Genomic DNA, 24329 nt, shown 5'->3' on the forward strand with positions numbered 1-24329 from the left:
GGTGGTTGTAATTCTCAGATTCTGCTAATTCAGAGATTCCAGAGCTGACTGTCAGCAAAAGATACCTGGGCAACATTTTCTGGTTGCAGTAGTGAGTCAGGCAGTTAAAAGTCTTGAGTTTTGGTTGCCAGCTGGAGTGGAGACATGATACTTCCTCTTACTGGTCTGCGTAGATGGTATATGGTGGTACATACCCTAAACCAAAGCTCTGATTTTGGTTGGTCTTCCTGCAGATCAGGCTTTCAAAAGCTAATCAGGACCCTACAAATGAAGGCAGAAACATAGTGGTTTTGAAAATATATACCCTACTTGGGTACCAGGTGGGTACCAGAGTTTATCGTGGGCAGTTGTATTGTACCTTATTAAAGACGAGTGAAACAGCCCTAAGTATAACCAACAGTTTAATGTGAAACAATTGGAGGGAATTGTGATTGACTGTCTGCTGGAGACAGGGAAGGGCATTTCAAATGGTCTTTTCTGCTGAAGGCTGGTCTCTGGGGATGCTCTCTGTTAGCCCTTTGTTCACAGTCCTCTTCTCCAATATCTCCCATGACGGCTGGTATTTTTCATTCCTCTGCTTTACACCTGTTTTGTGTTAACAACCAGCAAAAGCTGAAGCGTGACAAAGAGAATTTGTCATATTATTGTGGCTCTGACACAGCTGGGGTAGGATGCTGATCAATCATGTACGGGTGGCTGGCTCATCAGGTAGCACAGTCCATGCACACAGATCTTGTTGCTGAAAGCGAGTCAAAATCATCATTGATTTGCAGGTGGATTAAGGGATGTAATAGCATTGCCTTGCTGAAAGCTAGAATGTGGTCCATTAGCAAATGTGGTTGGATGGTTTCAGTGGGCTTTTTTCAATGTCTCTGTTCCTTTTGTTTTTGTAACTTGAGGAAGGGAAGAACATTTTGGGTACCACTTGGGACTTTCACTTAGATTTAGGTCAGGAAGTAAGCACTGTTGTAAAACAAGGTTGCACTGGTCACAGTATTTCCAAAGGAGGATATTCCCAAACAAACAGAAACAGTTCCTGCTGCTTGTTTCGTCCTTAAAAAGCATATTTTCTTAAAGACTTCATCCAGTACTACCCATCAGATAAGAGCTGACCCTGCTCATGCTGATATTGTCTGCAAATTACATCATTTTAATAATACTGTATACAGTACTTGTGTTTCTCACAAATGAACTGTTGTCACTGGATGACTGAAAAGCAAATAGGAAATGTAAGGGAAGGACTCAGTGCCAGTTTAGTTTTATTTATAAGTCAGCAGGATTTCCATCTGATGTGAATTACATCCTATGCTTTATATGTCTTTGTTCTAAACTAGCAGCACTAAAAAAGTTTGGTTTTGGCAGATTCTTATTTTTGTCCGCGTGCATTGTAGTCTTCCATTTAATGAAGGAAACCTAGAAGGATTTAAAGAAAAATGTTTAAAAGAGAATAAATAATGTTCATGAGTTTCCTTCTGTCCTGCAGAGGACAGATCCTGCAAATGTCAAGATTCCAGGCCAATTCTGAGAAGTAACTTATGAGCATCACAGCCTGCTTTGTAAATCAGTTCTGCAGCAACTGAAAATGGGAGCAACAAGAATGGGAACTGCTGTAGTAAGGGACAGAACAGGTATTTGGAGGTTTTTGCTTCAGAAGCAGTGGTGTGCATTGGGCTGTGCTGCTGAATTTGAGTCACATCTGAGCATTTGTTGCACTGTTTAAATTACATCAGTGGCACTTACCAAGTTTTAGTGTTTTTACCCATCTACCCGTGCACTTGTACTTTGAAAGTGATAGACTTCTGAAACCTTTTTGTTGCCATCTGTGTTCAAGTCCTACATATTCTTCCTGGTACAAAAATGTTCAGAATACAGTATATCAGCAACTGATTCCGAGCTGGGAAAAAACTTGAAATGTTAATAACTGTCACAGAATACAAGGGTCACAATGCCTTATAGAGAGCTGAAACCCCAGTGCTGTGAGCTCTGTAGCTGCATGCCAAGCTCCTTGGGTACACTGGGTTTCTGTGAGCCGCTCCCCAAAAGGAGAGGTGCTGGGTAGTGGATCCCCAGGTCTGCTTAGCATGGGGATGTGCTCAGCTGGTGGGCACAATGAGATAATTGCCTGCAGGTGCTGAGGCTCACAGCTGCAGGGGATGATTAGGAGCTGACCCAGCCACCACTGGTGCTTTCTGGAGCTGTATGGTTGCAGTGTGAGCTGCTTGGGGGTTTCTTTGTCCTGTTGGAGGGTGCTGTGAAAGTGTAATGCTTATTTCTGCCTCCAGTATGGCAGGGTTATTTTCTTCCTGGATGCTGCCCATGTTCTTGTCCGGGTGGCTAGGTGAGTACAAGGCTTTTGTGTGTGCAGGCTGCTTTGGGGTTTATAGGTGCTAGTGTGAGAGTGACCGTGGCTTTGTTTTAAGATGAAAAAGGCCTCAGATGGCTTCAAGTGTTAATTCTACTGTAAGCCTAGCTTTGACTTCAGTTGTGCAGAATATATTCTTACAGATCTGGGAGAGATAAGCTTACTAATTAATGTTTAAGTACCCACCTCCACGAGTACTCTGAAATTGCTCTTTCAGCACAGGCTGAGTAATTCCAGGATTCAGTATCTGAAGGCCTTCCAGCTCTATTAGTAATAATACTAACAGGGGCTCTTTCCTTTCTTTGACAGGTATTTAAAGGTGAAATTTCTGAGATTAGAGTTGAGAATCTCTTATTAGTGCAGCCTGAAATCTGACTGTTCTTGGTCTTAAACTGGTGCAGGTTTTTTTTTTTTTGGGGGGGGGGGAAATACCTTTTCTATTCAGTGGAAACTACTGTTTTTTTCTGGGGAAAATGGGAATAATTTTCTTTTTGTGCTGAACTGATCTGGAGTGTTTGAGCCCTAAACACAATCAGAAAGCATTTAACATCTAATCTCTATAAAAACATAATTATCAGCTTTAGAGTAGTATTTCATGCTACCCAGGTGGATGGTGATGTAAACGGAAAGGACTGGTCCAGAAGAATGGGGGATTTATTTAAAATGGTTTTAGATTTAGCACTATTAAATATGGCTCTCTGTCCCACTGCAGTGCTCGGGGGTGCTCACAGCTGGCTCGTTTGGAGGCAGTGCGGACAAGAAGGGCTTGTGTTCACTCTTTAATGATTTCTCACCAGAGATGTGGACCCTGGAGAACTGGAGAGGAGCTGTAACTTGCTGTGATTTTTCTGGAAAATCAAATAGTGTGGCTGTAGGGAGGTACTGAATAGTTTGTTTTGGACCAAAAGGTTTTCTCATCCTGTCCCAGCCCATCTCATCCTGTGGTGTCTTATCTCCCAAACAGCCCGTCTCCCTCCAACCCTTCTGGCCCCATGCAACACAATTAGTTGATATCAAATCTGCAGGCTTCTCTTATCTCTTGCTGTGTCCCCTTCTCTCCCTCCATCCTCTTGCCACGCTTTTTCCACACGGCTGCAGAAGACCCTGCCAAGGGAGGGAGCCGTAATCCCTCTGGGTTCTGGGTCTGGAGGCAAAGGACCCCGAGGCTCTTACTTCTTGGGGACAAGTCTTGATCAATGTTATTGCAGTTGGTTAAGGAAACAGGTCAGGTCTCGGTTCATGGGTTTGGAATTGTGTTTGCAAGGAGCAGTATTTGGGTATATTGTCTGTTGCAATTACTGGTGTCATCTGGACAGATGATCTTAGGTGTGACCTTGAATTTTAGCCTGTTGGGAGGGAGCAGAATTCAGTGAAAAATGATGCACTTGGAGGCAGTGCTTGGATTTAAGACCAAAAGGGTTATGGAAGTGCAAGTATTTAACTGGAGTTTCTTCTGTAGAAGAGGGAGGAAGAATGATAGAAGTGTGGACCACAGACTTTGTTATTTTTCTGAAGTGTAAGAGAATACAGGTTGTCATTATCACTTGTCAATCCCGAGTTGATAAGGCTTGGAAAAAATGTTACTAGCTAAAATGCATCTCTTTATCCAACACACTCAGGTGGCTTTCTCGGAATGACATGCAGAACTGAGTAACACTGTATTTCTTATTGAGAGAAATCTAAAGAACCACACCTGGAAATCTGGACGATCCATCAGTGGAGGAAAAATCTATTCTTTGGTTTGCTGGTATTCTTGGATTTAATTGTTACAAAGAGTAATAAGCAGTGCAAAACCTGCTTCTGCTTCTCCACTCTTGGCTGAGAAGCAAGAGCTGTGGCATGCAAAGATTAGAGCTTGCAAATGTATTGAAATCGAAAAGATATTCTGTCCAGACCTGAAGAAACATTTGGCTGCATTTAGCAATTTCTGCATTCTTTAGCATGACCACACAAGCTATCCTGTCACTTAAACACTGAGCATGGAGCTGGGACCCTGCTACTGCTGTACCTGAAACAGAGGGTGCTATAAATAGAAAGGCACTGCTGTTATTCTGGTGGCCAACACCAATGTAAACATGGGAGGTGTAGACAAGAAGATGATAAGGTACCAGGAAGCCTTTTCAAATTGAAATGCCGCGATACTTTTGCCTGCTAGCTATGCTGTGTGTACAGCTAATGAGAATTCAGTCCTGTCTACTTTCAGCCCAATCAGGGAGACAGGGATAGAACAGATGGTTGGAGCTCAGGTGTGCCACAGGCAGAAGGAGCAGGGGACAAGGGATGAAGCCAGGCAGTACTGGTGTTGATGGCACCCAGTTGAGAGCAGCTGGGTGTGGGTACATGTGAGTGTCAGGGCTCTGGAGGAGCATGAAGTTTGGGAGAGGGTTTCTGACCTGTGTTTACAGCTTGCTGTGACATGCTGTTACGGGTGCTCTGCTCTGTGAGAACAGAGCAGTGACAACTGTGTTATTCTGGCTCAAATACTGCTGATCCTAAGAGCGTCTTGGCATCATTGTTGTTATTGCTGTTATTCTGTTATTTCCTCCCTGTGGCTCTGTGACAGCAAACTTCTGTCATGCAGGTTTTCAGTGTGGGAACCATCTTCTCAACTAGAGCAGTAGGGAGGAGCGAACACAGTGCTGCCACAGTGGGGTTCTGCTGCTTGCAGTCTCTCAAAACCATGATATGTAATGCAGTAAGAACTTACAGAAAGCTTGGTGAAGGCGGAGAGGAGCTTTCCTGTTCCCTTGTTGTTGACCTCTGTCAGGAAGCTCACAAGCACTTGAGCTAGGCTGGCTCCCTGGTATCTCCTGCGCAAGCCATGGCTTTTCCTCCAGGCCTCTCCCACCTGAAATGTGCTCTTTTCTGGGTCTGCTGTTTTCCTTGCACTTCAAGGGTAATGGGTGCAAACTGGAACACAAGAGGTTCCACTTAAACTTGAGAAGAAACTTCTTCTCAGTGAGGGTGACGGAACACTGGAACAGGCTGCCCAGGGAGGTTGTGGAGTCTCCTTCCCTGGAGACATTCAAAACTCACCTGGACACATTCCTGTGTAACATTATCTAGGTGTTCCTGCTCCGGCAGGGGGATTGGACTAGATGATCTTTCGAGGTCCCTTCCAATCTCTAGCATACTGTGATACTGTGACTCTTCCCAGTTTGTTTGCTGCTCTTCTCCAGCTTTGGTCCCTTTTTAGTGCAAGAATCCTCCCTGTGTGAGAGGAGTTAACAGCAGCATTGTACAACTGCCACACAGTTTGGTTTCTTGTGTTCTTGTTAAAGAGGAGACATGGGCTTGCAAATATTCATCTCTGAGGTATGATTATGCCTTAGACCACAGTGACTGCAGACATCTTCCTGTAATATATTTTGTCTGGGCTAGGTTGATTAATGAAGCTGGAAGCATGAGAAGGAAAACTCTGGGCAACTCCGATGCTGCACTTAAAATATCCCATGTAAATTAATATTTATGAAGCATGTTGTCTGCTTTCAATTTAGGCCCAGGGGAGAAAATATGCTGATATATATGAGTAGTCCGATTTCCTTCCCAAGCTCAGCAAGACTCTGTGCCAGAAAAGGGCAGCAAGAAGCTTTGAACAAAGAAAATGGAGCCTTAATGTTTCTAGCTGTTGAATGAAAGAACTGGGCCGTGACAGAAATGACGGAAGGACGGACTATCAGCTTCTCAGAAGCCCTTCAGCATTTCCTAATCCTGTCCCTTTAAGAAGTGCTGTGTTATGTAATGAGTTCTTGAGGTAATGACCCTTTAATATATTTAGGGGAAACATGACCACCCTGATGAGCTGTACTTTATTTTCAGAAGCAGTTATGATTACTGACGTGTTGTAATTGCTCGGTTCTGTGGCCAAGGTAGTGCAGGCCTGCTACAACGCCAGTAATTTTAGTGTTAGGCCTCACAATTTCTTTCTCATTTGAGGCAATTTGGTAACTGAACCACGGGTAAACATACTGATGCATATCTTCCTAGTGGAATCAATGACCCAGTAGCTTCAGTGCAAAGACCGTGAGATCCTCTATCTGATACTGGCTATTGGGCTGGGAAAGGGCATGCTGTGAGCACTGAGGAGGCCAAGGCACGCCATTATGTTGGTGCTGGGACTATGGTCGATGGCCCTGCTTCTGCAGTGTCCCATTGTCCATCCCTGTTAGCCGTACTGACTGATGTGTCCCTGCGGCTGTGCAGCCTGAAAACCTGAACTGAAAAAAGCTGCTCTTGTTTGTTAGTGTTGTTTTCCTTTTTCCCCTGGTTGGATCGCTTTGGAGGTCCTGTTTGCCGTGAGAATTTATGTAAGAATTTCAAGTAAGAATTCATGTGGGAAAAATCCCCTCAGAAGCTGTGTAACGTATTTGTGGGGGAACCTATGCAGCAGCCTCAGCCTCAAGGAGAAGTGCAGTGGAGCATGTTCTCTCTTAACTTGCTTGAGTCACTCTGCAGAAACTTTTCAGTGAAGTGTTGTTGAGCTACAAATACCGCTAAACTTCAGTTCTAAAACTGGCCCCTGCATCATTATTTGAAGATGTTTGCTACTTCTGTGATCAATATGAGCTGTATTTCTCATGAGCCTCCATGCTCTCAGTTCTGAGTGTGGTGCTGGGTTGTGTATTTCGTTGTCAGTCTCCTTTAACTCATTTTGTGTTCTCCAGCATTAATCTTTTCTTGTCAGTGTTTACTAAATCTAATCCAGCACAGCTTCTGGAAAATAAAACAATTGTTTAAATTGATGGGTTTGAACAAAACAAATCATAAATGAGTACATAAGCTTTGAAACCCCTTTTCATCTGGGAAGTTGGGTTTATTTATCCCTGGAATGTGATTATGGAGCACAGATTAGACATCTGCAAGAAGACCGTGCCACCTGCAGGTGCTGGTAAGGGGTGCATTTCTGCATTCCCCAGCAGTGTCCAGTGCTGGAAAACCTGCAGAGCTGCTTCTCGCTCTGGTCTGCAGGGGGTCAAAATAAACGTGCTCAGTTTTCTTCCATGCTTCAGTGAGAGGAAGGCATGGAATATAATAGAGATGGTTCTTCTAGAATCCCCATATTAACCAGTCTTGACTGAGTGTAATTAAAATGGCTCAGATGATGTGGGGTCATCAGAGAGTAGCTTTTCCTTCTTGTTGCCTTCACAGAAAACAGCCTGTGCAGCTCTAGGCCTGAGGTCCCCCATGGCCAGAACCCTGATGCTTTGTTGTATTGGCTTATGTATTAACTGATGTTCTTCTATTACTAGGAGGCTGATGTCTTGCAGTTAGTCTGGGAGGTAGAAAGATGAAGCTGTATTTCTGCTAAGGGTGCACTGGTACATAGCTCAGTGAAGCCAGTCAGATTTCTTACTGCTCACTGTCAAATTTTCAGCTATCTGGGACTACACTCAGTCTGAACCCAAATGCGTCAGGTTGCAAAACCAGCACAGTGGTGTTGTTGGAAGCCAAGCTGCCTTTCAAGCTTGAAGCCTCTTATAAATAAATGTTGAAAACACTGGGAAAGAGCATGGATGGGAAATGATATAAGGAGAACAAAACAAAGTAATGGAAGACAGCATGTGTTGCTAATTACCTGCCACTCTGATTTCTGAAGTCATTTTTCATCCATGAGCTACGTGGTCAAATACTGCAGCAAACTAGGAGTGTATGTTCTAGCTTGTGGGCATGTTAAATACTGGAATTGACATTATGTCATTGCTGTTACAGGTCTTCTGTTTAGAATCGTTTTGCTGTAGCTTGGGGAGTGCTGCTGGAGCTGGGTAGTTCATCATAAGCTGTAATTGCATAAAGATGATCTGCAGTAGCTCCCCAGACTCTATTTCCACTTGTAATTGGCAGATGAAAGAAGACTCTGAACAATTATCTGATATTAATTATATCAAAGACTTTTTGGATTCTCCTTGTCTTAAAAGTCTCAATTTTTGACAGGACCAGAGAGCTTTGTGAGGGGCAAGGGGGAGCGAGAGGGTAATTCTTTCAGCAGCTCTAGTCAGAAGCTGACTTGTGCACCAGCCATCATAGAGCATTCTTCAGGAGCTTTAGCTCTGGCAGTCTCGTGATCTCCATATATCCCAGTGGTGTATTAGGTCAGCAATTATCTGGGCCTGAAGGTTGACACTGGACTTTCTGGAGGAGAAAGCACAGGGCTTAGAGCTGAGCTCAGTGTGCCCTGCTAGGCGTTCACAGACTTCAGTGTAGTCCTGCCTGCTTATACCTGTAAGAAAATGTCATCTTTTCATTTAAACATTTTATGCAGAGTGGGCTGAAAACTAATAGCAGGTACTGAAAATTCAACCCCTGAAACAAAGTAGTGGTTCCATACCTACTGCAATGAAAGAGGAACATTCCACAACTAAGACTTTTATTGGATAATATATGCTGTGAGGAGAAGGGAGATGTGGTGTTGGTATGAACAGCTCAAGTATGCCCAAAACTTTGCATCCTAATTTTGCAGAAAAAGTATTTATAAAGTTATAGCTACTTCTGTGGGTAAGACTGGACAGTAATGCAAACCTTGTTTTGGCAGCATGCTTTCATAATGTCTGAGAACGTTAAGGAGGAGAAATTCTAACATAACCATGCCCTGATAGTACACCTCCTCTTGCTCTTGGCCATCCTGTCTGCTGTTAGAGCTGTGTGTGCTGGGAGGCAGTGAAGAGTTCTGTTAATTCCAGAGAAATTCTGGATCAGATAGGTCTCTGTTGGAGGTATGTTATGAGTAAAATGTGCAGTTTATCTGCTGGGCTTGTGTGGGCTGTTCTTGTACTCTGACAGTCCTGATTTCTTTTTTTAACTTGCCCTCTCTGATGTCTAGTTTTGTAGCAGCTGTGTTACAGAATGGCATGGGAAAATGTGAATTAATAGTCCCTATGCTAAGGAACTAATCTGCAGTCTGTGAAGGCCAAAGGATGATTTCTGTCTTGTTCCAGAGGGTATAAAGCCTGCGGGAGGGTATCAGTTGTTTTATGTAAACCTGGAGTAAGCCTGCAGCCAAAAATGGACACTAATGGATGGAAGTTACAAACTGAGTTTTCTTGGATTTTTTTCACCCTATGGTTCAGTCTGTAGCAAATGTAAGGACAGAGCTGGTGCTTCAGCCTCACAGCATGAGGGGCATCAAATTTAGTTGCTTTCATTTCTTGATCCCAATTTTCATGAACGCTATCAGCATGTAGTATATTTGCCACCTCTACTTCTCCTTCAGGTTTACTGGAATCAAGGCGCAGAGGCTTGCGTGCTAGTGGAAGAGGACAGAGAGATGCACAATGTGTTCAAATACAAACCTTGTTTTCACAGGAATCCAGGCAGGGAAAGTAGCAGTCAAATATAAATGCATACGTCACTTGCATTGCTTCTGCTTGATCAAGCATCCCAGTGTCTGTGGGACTTCAGAGGGAAGCTGTCCACTGAGGGTAGCGTGAATAATGGCCCTCGCACCTTTTTCTAGAGGGGTAATAATATGCAATATTTATTGTATGTGCTTGAATGCTCAAAGCTTGTTTTGCCTGACTGCTATACCCGGCCTGGCCCCTGGAGGGCACCAACAGCCAACAGTACATCTTTTTTTCACTTCACAGCTATTACCCGCTGACATAGAGCACTATGAAGATGGCAAATATAATGCCACATATAGATTAAAATGAACTTGCTTTGCCTTGCATAATTTGGAGATGCAAAAGACCAATTTCTTAGTGTGATTAAAACCTGCTACGTTTCAGGCTTATTCATTGAATCGGTATTTCCAGTTAGAATTCAAATTAATCTTTCTACCTTTAAACAAGGTAACAACACTGTAGTTATATTTATTCAGCCTTTAAACAACTGGGTTCAGTGTAGTTGTATATGATTAACTACACGTACACAATTGCAGAAGGTTAGGTCGGGCATGACTCAAGTCGGAAGGGAAATTCATCTCTTAAAGGCTGAAAATCTGAACCGACAGTTCAACACTCAGCCTAATGCTTGAGTCCCTCCAGAAGGGAAAAGTAAAAAGGAAGAGGAGAAAGGCAAAAAGACCGGCTCAGTATTAGAGCCATGTTGGCTTGTGTATGCTTCCCTCTGGATTTATTTAGCCTGTACTCATCCTGCTTTAAAGTTGCATTAAAGCAGCTACTGAATTACTTCCATCACCTGTTAAAAAGAGACATGATATCTGAGTGTGTTTGTGGAGCACATCTGTGTGTCTGGATTCTGTGTGCAGCACTCGGAAACACAAGTTATAGGTTTGTGAATGGAAACATTCAGCTGAAGCACGCAATGCTCTGCATCAGATGCATCTGATGTGGTGGGTACATTGGTAAAGATCCCTAATCCTGTGAAATACCAATAGATGGGTGTTGAGAGCTCACCTCTATAAATAGAAGGCTAAGGGATAATTTGACCGGTATCACCCTAAATTCAGGTACCTGAGACTTTATGTGGACTCAGTTGGTCTTTGGAGGTGATTGGACTGATTCTTCTAGTCATAGATTGTGAAATGAAACGATGATGCTTTGGTAATAGAAGGCTTTCCTGTCTCACTAGTACAAGGCTCAGTGGCCAAATGCCAAAACCTGACAAATCTGCAGAAAATGAAGCAAGGAAGCAGCTGATAGAGGTTTTGGTGAAGTCTGCATGACTGACCATGTCCAAGTGGAGATCAGATACCTTTGTGAAATCTCAGCTCTAATTCCAGGATTAATTCTGGGAATCCCATTCTTCCCTGTGCTATACAGGAGGTCAATATGAAGAATGTGATACATTTTTACTGCATTACTATGAAAGGGAAACTGGCAAGGTTGCATCAGGCAGGCTGCTACAGGGAAGCAGATGACTTGATGGTTCAGCTGGCAATGGCCATTTTGCAGAATGTGAGATGTTTCAGGGGATTTTTGATTCTTATTTCTGGGAATGGCAGGAAGTGAAAAGATTCTCAGTTGGAATGGTTGATGCTCAAACTAGCACAGCTGAACTGTAGCAGGCTTGTGCTCTATGACAGAGTGCCTATAATATGTGTGAGCTGATGCTCTTTCATTGCTGGTGAGCCTAAGTTGTGTTTCCTTGCATTTGCAGTAGTCTAAGCCTGTGCACATAGGCAGCTGGTGCACAGTAACTGCTTAAGCAGGGCTTACTTGATTTGTGTATGAGCGTGAGGTTGCATACACGAGGCACCCTTCAAAATAAATGGTGTTAATTGCTAGTTGTTTTATCATCATGAACAACAGCTGTACAGAGATACCCTGAGGTGGGGTCATAGGTGTGTTTTAAGTTGTGCTGTCACAACTTCTTAGCCGAATCTGGCCTGCCAGCTGGCTGCTGCCAAACAGGCAAAAGGCAGTTTTTTCTAGGCAAAAAGCATTTTTTTTTCTGGGCAAAAGGCTTCTGCTTTGTGCCCTATCAAACAATCTATGGCTTGTGCTTCATTAACTGAAACTTGCATTCTACTTATACTTGTGCAAGAAGTGAATACTCAATTTTACATGTGTTTCTATTTAAGCACCAGTTTAAACACTCTAAAGAAGGTTGAAGTATTTGTTGGCTGCTCTGCTAATTGTCCTCGCTGTCATTCATTTACAGGTCTGGGCTGAATTACTTCTGCATCCGTCAGCAAGCACAAGACAGGATGGCATGCAGATTGTTTTTTTTTGCGCTGAGGGCTGTCTTTGACTCCCTGAATAAGAAAGCATCTTTACTCCCTGCCTCTAATGAGCTGAGAGCTCCTGGTTTCCAGCTCTGCAGTGCATGTGTGAAATTGGCCAGCAGGATCTGAGCTGGGCCTCAAGGTAAGTGTGAGCAAGTCTGTAATGAACTCATTACGTTTATGTAGGTTGTTCTTTGTTCAGCAGCTCAAATTGGACCACAGGCTTGATATTTCAAGTAGTACCATTACTCTGCTGTTGAAATACATGGTGATGTTGGGTGGGACTTGCCAGTCCTGTGTCTTCACTTTGGGCCATGAGTCTGTCTGTGGTTTGGGTATGAGAAAGAGGCAGGGATAGAATTTGCTTGAGCAACCCCACAAGCAGTCCTTGTGCTGCTTAAAACTTGTGGGGACTAAGTAGGCAGTCACCTGTTTCTAACCTGTCCCCTGAATTACTCCACTCTGCCCAGCATAATCTGAAAAGAGATGAGGTTTGTCCTAATATACTTTTCTTGAAAGACTAGCAATTGAGCTTGCTGTGTGAAATCCTCCCCTTTAGTTACTAAGAGACTTTATTCTGGATAGCACCCTGCATATGTTTTTCAGTCACAGCCAGACGTAATTCTGGGGAAGCTGCTTTGCTCTGTTGCCTAATTAATAATACATCACTTAAAAAAAATAAAAATAAAAAAATCAATGCATATTTAACTGATAAGCTAGGGTAGCTTCAAAAGCACTGTTTCAGTCCATGAGCTGCATAATACAGTGCTGCGTGTCTCTCAAAATCCTAACTAGAACAAAACTTTGGATGTGTGAGTTTGCATTATGCTTCTGAAGTAGCTGGATGGTTTAATGTGTTGACTTTTCATGACTTTCCCCCTGCCCTTGGAAAGAAAGGATGGAAAATACAAAGCACAGTAGCTTAGCGAGCTAAGTGAGCTAGCAGAGGTAAAAACCTCCTTCTGAAAGGGATTTGTAACTAAGATGAAACCTGAAGCAGAGAAGTGAAGTCATAAAGCCATTACCCAGCATTACTTCTCCCTCAACCAGCTGTTAGTCAACAAGCTGCTCTGGAAAGCAGATTATGCGACTGTTGCCTTCTGCTGAGGAATGCAGGGAAAAATAAGGTGTAAAACTAGGATTTAGGAAAGGATTTTTATCTACTGCTGTCACTGTACAGCAGTGGCCAGTGCTTTTCACTGTGTACTTTCTCATAATGAGGTAAGAATTCGTCTCTTAGTGTGAACTTTTGCCATGGTCACTGAAGCTGATTGTAGTAAAATCTGCTGATGCCTTTATTTGTAATACTGAGGGAGAAGAAAAAGTCATTATTACAAAGACCAAGTAATTGTATAAAGCCAGGTTGCAAGTTCTTTAATTCGCTCATGGCAGTTATTCCTTACCAACACAGACTTTGAAGAGGAAATGACATGGGTGCAGAGTCCTAATGTGAGCATCCACACTACACAGTTTCCTCTTGTTTGTGGATGTTGTGGGACTTTTTTGTGTATGTGGTTTTGATTTTGGTTTGGTTGGGGTTTTGTGTGGTTGGTTGTTGAGGTTTTTTTTTTGACCAGTCTGCTTCTTGCTCATTATTGTGTCAGGGAAAGGAAAAGTCTTTAGGTTTGTTTTCCTCTGGAATTGTGTTTTCAAAATCAGAAGCTTCCTTGATTTCTAGAAGCCTTTTGCAGAGGTGATGGAAAGGAGCTGCCTGTTTGCCTGCCTCTGCCATGCTCCCTGGCTGCCCAGCCTGGCACCCTGTGTCTGTTTCCCAACCTCTTGTTCCAAAGAGGTATGCCCCCAAACTCCCAGGGCACAGGGGATATCCTGTGTTCTCTGTTTTTCGCATGAATCAAGGAGTAGCAACAAACAGGTGTCTTCTCTGATACTCAAGAGTGTACTTCAGGAGATAGCTGTAAACAGGTGAGCAATACCAGGTACTACTTGTGGCTAAGTGGTGTTGGTGTTAGAGTTTCAAGGCTTGGGCTATGATGAGATCAAAATACAGATCTTGCAACAACAAGGATTGTTTTGATGAAAGCTGATGCTTTAAGTTATTTTGCATGGGATCTAGAGGAGTGGCCTGTGTGATCAAAACATCCTGCATTGTAAGTAGGCTCACAGAGAGACTGAGCAATGCCAAGTGAGAGGAGCTCACAGCCAAGACCTAATCCTAACCCATAGTGGGACTGTGCAGGGCATGATGCTGGCAGTGCAAGCAGTTTTTCATCTTCTGGTCTTCAATCATGAGCTTTGAAAGCCTGTGGACAGTTCAGCTCTGTTATATTTTTGCTTGAGGGCAGAGGTGGTGGGGATGTAACTAAATGCCATTGAAGATATAGAAATCTCATGTGGTGCTGTATAGACCTCTGGAGCAGAAGAACTGCTTTGATGTGGCTGTACATGAAGTGCTCTCATGGGCTGTAACAATGGAAGTCAATTCTAGCCTCAGTTAACAAACAAAACTCGCTCATCCTGAGGATGTCCAAAAGGGAATGTATTACAGACACAGAGGCCATAGATTCAGGAAACTCTAAAACCCATCTCTTCCCAGTGTCTGACAGATTTAAGAGAGTTCAGGTTGCAGATGTTCAGAAGCACCAGTGGTCAGTGCATACGCATGACAAGAATCATTAGGAGGATAGAGTCTTTAAAGTTATTACCAGTGCTTTCTAGAATACTTTTCTTGGGCAAATGACTCCTACAAGCAGAGATAATTTTTATTTAAATGATACTAAATCTTCCTATTGCTGTGAACCTGATCTCAAAAATGCTGAAGATTCTGTTTTTCAGTAATCTGGTTCAAGGGAGCCTTCTGGCTGCATTAAAGGTGTTAATAACTTACTTGGCCAGGAAATTAATTGATCCTTACGGGTCCCTTCCAGCTCAAGATATTCTGTGATTCTATATTAAGCAAGAATGATTTGGGAGCCTTGCCAGTAAATGACTTGGAGGAGATCTTGCATTTAAGTTCTCCGAAATGGTGTTTAAACTCTGTATTTGTTTCGCCGATATCTCCCAAGTTGGGTATCAAGCTGTGTTAGTTAAACCTTTATCACTTCTGTGAAAATTAAGTCTTTCAAGGGGACAGCTTTAAAGATCTCTACATTTCAAGAGTGCTTTTAACAGATATAACTTTGTGAAATACTCCTTAGCACAATTGCAACACAGTTAATCTGCCACTCTTCAGAACTGGCTTCCAAGCTGAGTAATAGAAATTACCTCAACCTCTGTGTATGTTTGCAGCTACCTGAAGATGGTGATTGCAACAGCAGGGAAACCAATAGCTCTGTGCTACCTGAAAATTAGTTTTATCTTGTACCAGCTGTGAGTTCCTAAAGAATCTCTGAAACAGCATTTTCAGTTATTAAATCCAGTTCCTGATTTTGTGAGCAACTGCATAACAGAATCGTGGTGAAATAATCTGGAAGGACATCAGAGAGGTCATGTAACACATCCATCAGCCCCAAGGCAGGATCAACTATATATTAATCCTGACAAATATTTATTCAATGTGTTCTGAAAGATCTCCAATGGTAGCGAGATGCTCAGCTAATCTATTCTGTCTCTTCATCTCTGCCGTTAGAAAGGTTTTATTGAAGTTTACTCTGAATTGTTCTTGTAATTAGGATAACTGAGTAACTTGTCTTGTATGTCCCAGGTATGAGGTAAAGAGTCTGTTCTACTCTGTGTCTGAAGCCTTTGAGGAACCCCCTTGAGTTGTCTTCTTTTTAGGGTACATAACCCTTAATGGTTTTCATCTTCCTTCAGGTTATGCTTTGCAGATCTCTGATTAGCCTCATTGCACTCCTTTTACTCTTTCCCATCTGTACCTCTCTTGATCTAGAATATATTTTTCTAGTGCCTAAAATAGTATCCATCACCTGCTTTTGATTCATTAAAAGTGTTTGAAATATGTTTGGTATCAAGCTTGAAATAAACATGTACTATGACTTAAATATTACCTGGGAGATTGGTCTTCCACAGTGAAAGAAGTCCTGGATAAAATTAGACCTAATACTAAATATTACTTTAGAAATAAATGTGTATTTGGAAATGAATGTGCATTTAGAAATTAAATTGGGGTTCTAATCCAGGCTTTAGCAATATCCAATCTTGGTACTTTGCTACAGTAATCTGGACCCAAACAAACTCCAGTGCCAGTTGAAACTGACATTTCCCTACCCCCACCACTTGTTTGTTCTTCTGTCATGTCATGGTTTAAGCCCATCTGTAAATCAGAACCACGTAGTCTCAACCTCATTCCCCTCTTTCCCCCACCCTGCTCCTGGAGGGATGGGGAGTAGAGACTCAAAAGAATGTAACTCCCAGGTTGAGACAAGAGCAGTCCAGTAACTAAGGTATAACACAAACCACTACTGCTACCACCAATAATAATAACGATAAGGGAAATAACAAGGGAAGAGAATACAACCGCTCACCACCTGCCGACCGATACTCAGTATGACCGAGCAGTGATCTAGCCCTTCCAGGTAACTGCCCCCAGTTCTACATCCTGGGCATGCCGTGCTGTGGTATGGAATACCTCTTTGGCTAGTTTGGGTCAGGTGTCCTGTCTCTGCTTCCTCCCGGCTTCCCCTTCTCCCTGGCAGAGCATGAGACTCAGAAAGTCCTTGGTCAGAGTAAGCATGACTGAACAGCAACTAAAAACATTGGCGTTATCAGCGCTGTTCCAGGTTGAAAGTCAAAAACACAGCACTGCACCAGCTACTAAGAAGGAGAAAAATGACTGCTACTGCTGAACCCAGGACATGTCAATACCCTGTTTCAGTTGTGATGGCTGTTTGTGTGTGTGTGTGTTTCAATTCTTTGAAACAAGTTCCAGATCTTGCAGCCAGTGTGCAAGCACTTTCTTCTTGTGGAAGATACTCATTTGCACACACTCTATGGTATGACAACTTATTTCCTGAGAAATCACATTTGTTGCTGATTTTGCCTCATGAAACTTCTGAAGAGTCTTTTTTTTCCCTCCTCCTGCAATTAAAGCCTGCATCTTAGTTACTGCCTTTTGTTTCCTTTGAACTCATCAGGGAAAGAATATAATCAGATAATATTTGAAATTACAATCTTGGCTAAGAGAAAACATAAAAATATGAGGTAGTCATCACCTTAGATTAGCATTTCAAAGCTGATAAGTAGACAGGCCAAATAATCTGCACTCATTTCTGAGCAACAATTTAGGATCCTGGGGAATCAGATACTGCACTAAGCAGCTTTGAGGAATATAAGACTCAGTTAATCAAGGTGGGAGAATAAAGCTGCAACAGCAGAAGCTGGAGCGATTTACCAGTCACTCACAGCCAAGGAATGCATGTATTCTGCATACTGCTAGAAAATTAGGGGTGTGCAGCGATAGAAATGGCAATGATAACATGGAGGTAAAAATCTGGGACTAAAGGAGACCATTTGATCCCTTAAAACCAGTCCAGAAGGCTTCAAAACCTCTGGCTCTCCCCCAGTAAGCCTCACCACACGCCCAGCTTGGGCACGGTAACAAACTCCAGACCTTCAGTGCCAGTGGAAAAAATTGTGATGTGCCAGAGGGAAGCAAGAAATAGGAAGCTCTTCCTGATCTCTTGAACTACTGAATGAGCAGCAAATTCGTTAGCTAAAAAAAAATCCAGCTGGTGCTAAGAAACGAGTTGCTTTCCCAACTTCAAAGCCTCTACCAGGCTGTACAGGGAGGATAATTCCTTCTATGAGCAGTCCATTTAACTCCTGGGTGTGTGAGTGAGATGGACTAGGGGAGCTCCTGATAGAGGTTCTGGGCTTTTTTTGTCTCCCAAAAAATGTTTAGCAGTTCAGGCTTAAGGTGAGAGAATACCTTTTTGAAAGGTTTTCATGGAAATTGCTTCCGTGACATGGCCAGAGATAAATCTTTCTGTGCTGTGGCTGCAGAAGAAATCAACCGTGTGAGTTATAGCTGAAGGAAATGTACTTTATTACCTAAACCATAGTCATTTTCTCAGAAACTTTGTTCTTCAGGATGCATGATGGACCTTCTAGAAAAGGTTTTCACTTGCAAGCGCAGCTTGATCTTGGCAAATCTCTCCTGTTGTGGGCCTGTTGCCAAGGAGGGACAGTGGAGTTTAATTAAGCAGGTTACAAAGATGTGTGTTGCACTGTAGCGGACAAGGGAGGGCCAGTTCATAGGGTGACTTGGGCTTAGAGTCTTGTGTTTATTATCCCTGCTTTGAGCATGAGAACATGCTCAAAGGTGCTGAAGTCAGTGAAGTTTTGGCTCAGTTTTGTAGCAGTGTAACTTCCAAAATTGCCTCATCTTTAGGCAAGCTGGCTTTCTGAAGCGTTGGCACTCTGTGACATTCTGTGTGCTGTGCTAAATTTGGCAGGGTTTTTTCATGTTGCATTGGAGCTACAGTAGTTTTGGAGGTCTGTGACTTGTTTCAGTTATTTGCTCTGCAAAAAGATTTTTATAAATCCTCCTTTCCCTTTCATATTATTAACTTTCTTGTCAAACTTTTATTTAAACTGCAGAGACAAAGATGGATCTTTTCTTTATAGCTCTGCAAAGTTAGATTTACTTCTTTGACGTGTGATTGAAAGCTAATCTGTCTCCTTTTTATTGGCTTTCGGTAAAGCATGTATTTCTTTGTTTCCCTTTTTCATTCTGTATTGTCTTGTGAAAATATGTAACTGTACTTCAGGCTGTAAAAAATTATCCTCCTACAGGAAAGAAAAAAATGACAGCCCTTTATCCAATCCAGAGAAGGTTTATGTATTTAATTAGCACCTTGGATTGTATTCGTGTGTGATTCAGAGTGAACTAAGAGCAATAATAAAGGTCCTGTGGTTACCTCTGACCTTGTAGAGAAGAATGCTAAAGCCAGAAAGCTTTTTTGGCTCAACATCAGTGACAGCTACTTGAAATTGTCTGTCTTTGGAGCTAACTTTTTGCCATAAAAAGCATGTAGAGTGCTCCCACTGCAGTTAACTTGCTTGGCCAAGGGCATGGTTTGGTTTGTGGGTTGTTAACGCCAAAGACTGACATTTTAAATGGTGTTGGACTCCACTTTATAATTAGTCCTTTCAGTGCTCTAATCCTGCAGTGTATGTTTCCAACCCTTCTGCAAGAGTTATTTCCTATTGTTTTTTTAATGCACTTGAGGGCATAATATGGCTTTTGTGTTATGCCACAGTTTTAAAGATAATATTACTATTTATAGAAGTTGTTAATGTTTTGCCTTACTCAAGCACATGATCTTGTGATCATAGAATCATAGAAAGGTTTGGATTGGAAAGGACCTTAAGATCATCCAGTTCCACCCCCCTTGCCATGGGCAGGGATGCCTCACACCAGAGACCATGTTGTCCAAGGCTCTGTCCATCCTGGCCTTGAACACTACCAGGGATGGAGCATTTACCATTTCTTTGGGCACCTGGTGCCTCACCACCCTCATGGTAAAGAACTTCTTCCCTCTATCTAACCTGAACTTCCCGTGTTTCAGTTTAAACCCATTACACTTTGATCGTCTGTAGTATTATATTAGGCAGAGAAAATTTTTCCCCATATCTATGTCATTCTTCTTGACCCCTAAAGAGCTGAATGAGCATGAGGGTTATATCCAGGAATATTGATCCTGGGACTGATGTTGATAGAGAGTGCTGACTCACAGCAGGCACCCGAAGTTGAGCCATGTTTCCTGATGCAAGGAGCATCTCTGGTCTCTCTAGCAAGTTCCTGACCCTCTACAGCGGGGCTGGCACTTCAAAGACATGTTGCCAGACTTAATGTATTTGCTATTTGCAATGTTTTTGCAGAGTTGCAGGTAGGGAGCACCAATAAAACCACATTTGCTACATGCAGTAGCTAAATTTATGAAGGTGTTTTGCTACGTTTTCTATTCAATGGCTCTCATTACATCAGAGTGTAAATAAATACTGTAGCCACTTTTTGCTTGTCTTCAGGGATGAAATACTGTTTCACTGGCATGAAAGGGGAGGTTCAGGTGCCTGATAGAGCAGGGCAGTGTATAGCTAATGTTCACTGCTGCTCTGCTGCTGAATGTGTGGAATTGCATTAAATACAACAGAATTGCAAACAGAGGAGACCAAATGCTGCTAAAATTAGCAGCTGTTCAACTTGCCAGTTAGTGACAGAAAAATAATCTTCAGAAGACCTGTGCTTCGCAGGGTTTTGAATATGGTCATTGAGTTCTGTACTTCCTATTTTTGGGCTGAAAACATATGAGTGTGTATTTTCACTGATGTTTCTATACATTCTTTAGATGTGTTTTGTTCTGGTGTTACTGAGGTTTAATCATGCAGTCCTGATGTCTATTAAATACATACTTTTTTTTATATGGGCTTTTAAAAATAGTTGCAAATTGCAAAGTAATAATGTTTGTTTAGCACCTTCACCTTATTTATGAGATCATAATGTATTTTAGTACATTTGTTAGTGCTGTCTACCTGCAAAACTGTATTGCAGTCGCCTGTTGTGCGAAAAGCCTACCAACAAATCTCACAGAACCACAGATCTCAATCAAATCTTGACCAAAACCCCCCCAAACCCCTGTTTAAACCAGGCGTATTGATGTAGAAGGCACCAAAGTACTACAGTAACCTCCACCCTGCAATCAAATGGCTAGATAACATAACCTTGAGGAGCTGAAAAATATTTCAGAGCACAGATGCACATTTCCAAATGAGAAGTTGGGTTCAGAAAGCAGTTATGACAAACTTCAGCATCCAAGGTTAATTCATGAATGTTGAGACAATCATGGGGCAAGTGGAAATTTCAACCTTGTGAAATGGAAGGCTAAGGAAATAAAGCAAAGAGGGAAACTGGTTAGAAATGGATGACAGAAGAACATAAATATTAAACAATAAAGAGGAATGTGTGTGGACTAAAGCTACAAAGGGAATTCAGCATTTTATTGGTTTAAAAGCCCAACCAACAGAATTATTTTCTGCACTCCTTATCTAGCTGTGGAATAGCAGTGATCATTCGCATACTTTATTAGGCCAAGTGTTAATTTGTGCTCTGCCTCCACTCAGGCAGTTTACCACCAAAAATGAAAATGCCTATTGGAAAAATTCCCTGATTAAAAACCTGGTCCTTCCTCAGAATGATGGCAAAATTTGCTTGGTGATGCACTGGGAGCATACTGAGAGCATAAATACCTGTATTTGTTGTGAGGTAAGGATGCACATTTGTGTGTTAATGAATATATTATAGGGGTTGCACCCAGAAATTGATGTGGTTAGTACTAATGGGCTTTGGAGAAAGGTTGAAGTGATGTGGGTAGTGATTTGAGGGCATGAGTTCATTCTTGTTTTCCATAAGGCCCCTAATGTGATATGAGCTTTGCTGCTTCTAAGCTGTATACCCACCTCTTTTTCTTATGTCTGTGCCTGTCTTGTTAATGCTTAATGCCTCTGGGTGAAGGAGGACACAGCTAGTAAAGATTTGGGGTTACTTGTCAGAGTTGATCAGGGTTATTTTAATTAATTTATGGGCTGGGACTCAACAATGCCAAGTGCCACATAAAGACACAGCACTAAGAAAAAGCAATAATTGGGTATTGTTTAGGACAGAAAAACTAAAAACCAGTGCAATACTTAGAGTCATGATGAAATTTCGGCATCCTAAACATCACCTTCTCTACACAGAAGAGTTTTGCATGGAAGGAAGTCCAAATAAAGTTGGTACTTTTGTCGCATGAACATGGCTCCTAATTAATGATTCCAAAGACAACCTGATGACTAACTAAAGCATCGCACATTAGGGACTGACTGTCAAAGGCCTTGAAAATTGCCTCTATTGGCAGATGCTGTTTCAGAAGAAGGTTTGCTTCAGCTTAGGGCTGCTTTTAAAAGAGGGGGAACTCTTATCTCAGTGGCACATGTTAATTGAGCAATGTGTGTGTGGGCAAACTAAATCTTTGAATTCAGGAAGGAAAGGCTTTACTGTAATTCTCATGAATTAGGGGGGATAATGCCTAGTGATTACTGAGGCTGAGTGACAGTCAGTTATATTAATAGGTAAAAAACAGTTTTACTGACTAACCTCTGCCTTTCTGTATAGTGTGCATTGCACTGAAGTCAGATCAGTGGCACATTGACTAGTATAACCTGGAATTGCCTTGGCTTTTTTTTCTCTTTTGGTAACAAAAATTAATATATATATATTAAAAAAAAAGGCTGATTCGGAAGAGTAAATAAAGAAAATGAATGCAGCCGGATATAGCAAGTCTTTGATCATAGATTACAAAGATTATTTCAGTGCGTAGAAATGTAAAGCGTAATGATGTCTTTGAAGAGTTTGTAACACAAAAGTCTGTGTGCATCACAAAATACAAAGAATCGTGAAGGGTAACGTATTGAAAAAGGGAAAGATAAGACCTCGTGCATCATTAATGAAAGATGAGTAACAGACAAATGAAAAATCTCACTGCATAGAATGGCGACTTTGATTCTTTTACTGATCTGTTTGCATAACACAGCACAAGGATTTAAGGAGGACAAAAGCACAAAACTACTGTATGTTATTACAAAGCATAAGGAAACGGTGGCAACTGTTTCCAATGTGAAAAGGAGCCTAGAACAACCTATTAAATTGTGATTCATATAAAGTGAACCATGAATTGGAGCTGAAATCAGATTGTGTTACAGGAAAGCGAGTAAAGCAAGTGGCCGTGGTGGGCTCTGCTTTATGGCTGCTTTCCCAAGTGGGAAGGGCAAAGGGGAGGCTTGGCTTAGTGTGTTTGCTGGCATGGTCTGCCTGGGGATTGTGAGATCCACATATCTACCAGGAAGATGCCTGCTGGCAGCAGGTGTGTTGGAGAGGGGGAGCTCGTGTTCCTTGTTTCTGGGAAAATCCTGATCTGCAGCACTGTGGTGCCTCACGGCTGCTGCCAGACCCAGGGCTCACCTGGTAATGCTCCTAGAGCAGCCTTTTCCTTACTCCCACAGTTTTGTGTTCCCTGCCAGAAAGTTTCTAGACGTAGTTATCTCTGCTTATTTTTTGCTTCACTGTCAAAAGTAACACACACTAGAGCAGAAGGCCTGCCACTTGCTTTTATTATTCAGTATATTCCCAACCCACTGTTTCAGTTGTATTACGTTACTACATTGCAGAGATCATGCCCAGATGATTATTTAGCAGCGGCTGTGGGCTCCTATGCCCTATGTGATGTGTTACCTTAGAAATATATTTACTTTTCAGTTATTTCACAGCAAGTATTTTCCTGTCTCTCAGGCAACTTTGTAAAAGATGATTTGATGAATTTTGCTGGCTGTTTATTGCCAGCTCTAATCTCTTCTCTGAGGAGCTTTATTGCTCCTGTTTGAGCTAGGCAATGGGGGAAGGAAGTCTCTTTTTAATCTGTAGACTATGAATCATTGGCAGAATCAATAGAATTTAATCCAAAACTTCTGCTGAAGGTTTTAAGGAGTCTATAAAACACATACAATGTGCAAAAAAAGGCACCAAGACCCCTCTCACTGCCTGAGATATGAAGTGGACTATGTTGCCAGCTCCATCTGAGACAGTGGCTGCTCCAAGCCAGTGCCGAGTAGAGGCTGAGTTGAATTCTGGTCAGCTTCTCCAGCTTGCACAAGACCAGAGAGAGCTCCATCAGGGTCAAGTAACGTGGCGTCTGTGTAAGTAGCTTTGCACCAATTAATCTCTCATTTCCTTATAGCAAAGGAGAAGGTGGGGAAGAGAATGGTTGTTCATGTACAGGGTATTCTGGTCTGGTAGATGCCTGCATGGGCTGAAAGCATCATTGTTGGGGTATTGTTACCTCGCAATGTAGGCTAGGATTAGGCAGCTTACTGCTCTACGTTCTCCTGGGAGATACTGTCTGGTTGTAGCTTTAAGTAATCATCAGAGGGCTCAAATTTTCAGAATATGGAGTTCACAGCATAACAAATGAGTAGCCTTAATAACTACTTTCTGCTTTTAATATCTAGCACCTGGAAGCTTAAGTCCATAGTAACGTGAGATATTCTATATAGCTGTTAGGAGATTTAGGAACACATATGGCTAAGCTGGCTGTAGGCACTGAATTAAAGGAGTTGTGAAATGCCATCTGCCTGTTTGTATTGTGTATTCTAAACTGGCAAGCAGCTTGTGCTTGGCTTTGCTGAGGTCTTTATCTCATTGTTATGGATCTTTTTTCTTCTTCAATAGTTTTATTTTTAAGTCTGTCTTCAAGTTTTGCTCTCAGCATTGGTCTTGGTTGTATCTAAAAGCAAGCATTAAAGGTGTGTGGACAAGACACTGCCTTTTATTTTCTCCATTGTACTTTGAAATTGTTTTTAAATACAATCCATGACAAAAGTTTTGCTGTGAAACAT

At 42.1% G+C, this 24329-nt stretch overlaps 1 long non-coding RNA gene across 7 annotated transcripts in view; it reads left to right on the forward strand.

Annotated features, from left to right (window-relative positions):
• LOC134169621 (uncharacterized) overlaps positions 1 to 24329 on the forward strand; it is a 640302-nt gene that overhangs the window by 468052 nt on the left and 147921 nt on the right. For 4 of the 7 annotated variants that reach the window (XR_009966953.1, XR_009966951.1, XR_009966952.1 and 1 more), the window contains 3 exons: positions 2283 to 2338; positions 8892 to 9072; positions 11921 to 12298. This is a non-coding gene — a long non-coding RNA (uncharacterized LOC134169621). Of the gene's footprint in view, positions 1 to 2282; positions 2339 to 8891; positions 9073 to 11920; positions 12299 to 21023; positions 21535 to 24329 lie in introns of those variants that run through there. The other 3 variants (XR_009966954.1, XR_009966955.1, XR_009966957.1) reach the window with 3 other exon arrangements.

This window comes from Pezoporus occidentalis, unplaced genomic scaffold (genome assembly GCF_034315485.1).
Source record: "Pezoporus occidentalis ecotype Australia unplaced genomic scaffold, CSIRO_AGI_Poc_V1 ctg35, whole genome shotgun sequence".
Lineage (NCBI taxonomy): Eukaryota > Metazoa > Chordata > Aves > Psittaciformes > Psittacidae > Pezoporus > Pezoporus occidentalis.